At 41.1% G+C, this 3879-nt stretch overlaps 1 pseudogene; it reads left to right on the top strand.

Moving 5' to 3' along the window:
* Positions 1–2097: 2097 nt before the first annotated feature.
* LOC114234580 (craniofacial development protein 1-like) lies at positions 2098–3610 on the top strand (annotated as a pseudogene).
* The last annotated feature ends 269 nt before the right edge of the window (positions 3611–3879 follow it).

The raw sequence follows: 3879 nt of genomic DNA on the forward strand, positions 1-3879 counted from the left end.
ATGTGCCTGCAACCAAGGTACATGCCCTTGATCGGACTCGAACCTGGGATCCTTCAGTCCGCAGGCCGCCGCTCTATCCACTGAGCCAAACCTGTTAGGGCAATACCACAATGTATTAATCCATTTTCCTGAAATAGATATAGTTTTGAGTTGTTGCTATTATAACCAATGCTATCCTGAATATTCATTTTTTTACCAATCTGTTAAGCATGTGCAAGGGTTTCTTTAGCATATTACCTATGAATGGAAGAATCTGCATATTTTTCAAATGTATGAGATAATGCCAAATAGTTTTCTAAAGTGTTTTTACCAATTTACATTTGCACAATAAAATTATGCTTCATAATATAAAATGTATTTATACAATAAAAATATAATCCACAATAAAACATACAGAAAGAATCGCCTGAAATATTATCTCTCAAGGTAGCCACTAATAATATTTTGATGTATAACTGGCCAAAAACTTTTCTCTGTGTGTTTTATTAAAATAGAGTTAAACAGAGTTAAAAATGCTGATTACTTTGTATTTCCCTGTTTTTACTTACTATACATGATAAGCATTAAAGAATAAATGTTTTATGCACCTGCTGATGCTTACAGAAACATTATAGAGTAATCATCACTCCCAATCCCAGACTTTGAGATTCAGCGGCCATCTCTGTAGCTGGACCCAAGCACACTCTTTAGGTAGTTAGTGCTTCCGTCTCTTTGCTCCCTAGCACCTTATGCATTTCCCACATTCTGCCTCACTGTCTATTGACCAGAGTGTACCCACAACGCAACTATGACTTCCTGAAGAAAAAGAATCACCCATATTCATCTCTACATTCCCAGTGCCCAGCACTGGGCCTTGCATATAAGCAAATTCATAGACATTTCTCTGATTAAGTAACAAATCCACTTTTATGAAGCAATCTGACTTAGCAGTTAATAGGATCAGCTCTGATAGTTATTGGGCAAGAAAGAAAACCTCTTAATAAGCTATGATTTGGGTGTTAATAACCTCTCTCAGCCTCAATTTTCCCATCTCTAAAATGGGGAAGCAATAGTACCCACTCCTGTATGGATTAAATGAAAAAATTAATTGCAAAATACAGTACCTGGGAAATGGAATAAGATCACTACTTCCTATGGTATCATGGTATTATTGTCACTTAGAATGGAGGAAAAAGACTCCTTAATAAAGCACAGGAAATCATGGTGTCCACCATGCTCAGGGGAGATGGTGGGGAATATTTGAGCCTGATTTTCCCATCAGCTATGTTTTCTAAACTAAAATGAAACTTGGATTACAGAAAACAAAAGGTCAATTTCACACTTCCTGGGATAGATAGCCTCCTTGGTCCCTAGTCTCCCAGCATTTCCCTCAAGCCCTCCTCTGCTCCCCATACCCTAGCCACAAGCATCTGCTGCCTTGTCTTCTGCACTAATCTAGACAAAAGAAGAGGACAAAACAGACAAGTTTCAAGGGTCAAAATGAAATGTAACAGTCACTTATAACAGCTAACACACAATATTTACACTATTCCTGACACTGTTCTGAGTACTCTTCAGTATTACCTTTTACAAACTAACAGCTCTGTACATGAGGGCTACCAAAGTTGAAACTGACATGGTGAGTTTAAATATTTCACCCGAGGGCACCCTGCTAATAAGCAGAGGCTGGAATCCAGGAAATCTGGTACCAGAGGCCACATTCTTAAATACTGTCCTAAGCTGTCCCTGAATGAGCTCAGAAGAAGGGGCTGTGCAGGAAAGAGAGGACTATGGGTCAACACTGGGTTTGATTTCTCTCTATACCTGAAATATCTATATCTATATATAAAAGGCTAATATGTAAAGTGTCCCCTCAGGAGTTTGACCCAGAGACCTGGAGTTCGATCGCTTACTGTGACGTGTGCTGACCACCGGGCCGGCGTGGAATGAAGGAAGGCCCAGGCCTGCAGACAGAAGGCCCTGATTGGCCCTGATTGCTGACCAGGACCCTACCAGTGCATGAATTTCGTGCACCAGGCCTCTAGTAGGAAATAGACTTAAGAGATCTGCAAGGACAATACCATTAAGGACCTCAGAGATGTTAAGGAAGAGATCAACATGGGTACATTTGCAGAGGGGAAGACAGCTTGATTGAATTAAGAAGGACTGAAGGCTACTACAGAAACTTGCAGTGATATTGTAGTAAAAGTAGTAATGGAAAGGAGGAGACAAAGTTACAGATGTTTAGAGGGTAGAATCAATAGGATTTGGAAAGAGATTGGGGAAGGAATTAAGGGTAAAGCGGAGGTGGACCACTCCCGTGTTTCCAGCCATTCCCAGCTGCTGGAAGACCCGAAAATTAATCTGGCTGTAGTGGGTGGACGGGAGTAGGCAGTCAGAGCAGGAGGCAGAAAAAGCATTATTGAGCAAGAAAACAGCTTGGAAGAGCTTGAAAGGGAAGAAAAATGTGGGCAGAATGAGGCATTCGGAGCGGCTGACTATGTATGGAGAGAAAGGGGAGAGGCAAGGACAATATCAGGGACCTAGGGTGGAAAGATCAGGGCCTAATATGTTGTGACAGGTGTTTGGGCTTTATCCTAGAGAAAATAAAAGTGTTCACGAAAGGAATGATGTGTTTCCATGTATTAAGGAAAATAGATTTTGGGTTTTGGCTTTTCTTCTTCTTCTTTTTTTTTTTGTAGTGAGTAGGATGGAGAGGAGAGAGGAATCAGGAAAATTGCCAGACATATACTCTTGGCAAAAGATAGGACAGTTACAGGGATATAAATTATAGCACAGGGATTATAGTCAATAATATTGTAATAACTATATATAATGTCAGATGGGTACTAAACTTACCTGGGTGGTCACTTTGTAAGTTATATAAATGTCTAATCACTATGTTGTATACCTGCAACAAATATAATATTGTATGTCACTTATAATTAAAAATAAAAGAAAAATCAGATACAGAAAGTAATTTAGAGTGTTATGGTCTCTCCCTAAAGCTTTCCTGGGGGTCTGCTGCTCAGGTCCTGTGGCTTGGCCTGCCGCTTGTGGCAGCGACATGGAGGAATTCGACTCCAAAGACTTCTCCACCTCCAAGGGAGGACTACGTGCCTTCGGGAAGAGAAAACAAGGTGGCCTCTCCTTAGAAGGAGAGGAAGAGGAGGATGTCAGCGGGGAATCAAATCAGTGAGGAGGAAGACAGGGCTACGGAGGAGGAAGAAGACACTGGGTCAGAGGATGCGAGGATGCGAGGAAGAGGAAGGAGGGTGAACTGTGGATGAACTTCCTCAATGATGTGGGACCAAAATCAAAAGTGCCCCCAGGTCCACACATTAGGAAAAGAGAGGAGACTAAAGAGATGAGTTCAGATAAATTGTTGGTCAAAGCAGAAGAGCTAGAGAAACCTAAAGAAACAGAAAAAGTTAAAATCACCAAGGTGTTTGATTTTGCTGGTGAAGAAGTTAGGGTGACGAAGGCAGTGGGTGCTTCATCTAAAGAGGCCAAATCCTTCTTCAAGCAAAAGGAGAAAGAAAAACCACAGGCTAATGTCCCTTCAACTTTGCTATCATTCCTTGCCCTGTCAGGGTGGCAGAATTTATGTAGTAGCTACAGAGAAACCTAAGAAGGGAAAGGATTGAGTGCCGCTACCACAGTGGAAATGATAGAAACACCGACAAACGCAGCTGTGGAAGGACCAGAGTACTGTGAACAGAGCTCTCCAGGCCTGGCCCCGAACTTTTTAAGCTGTGGTTTGCAATCATCCTTTAATAGAATAAAAATTATTATAGTGCACACAAAAAATAATTTAAAGGAAAAATTTAAAAAGAATATAATATAAAAAAATAGGACAGACAGTTCCAATTGCAACTCGGGTCCTGCGAGGTCCTTGCA

The sequence above is a fragment of the Eptesicus fuscus genome, chromosome 13, assembly GCF_027574615.1.
Source record: "Eptesicus fuscus isolate TK198812 chromosome 13, DD_ASM_mEF_20220401, whole genome shotgun sequence".
Taxonomy (NCBI): Eukaryota; Metazoa; Chordata; class Mammalia; order Chiroptera; family Vespertilionidae; genus Eptesicus; species Eptesicus fuscus.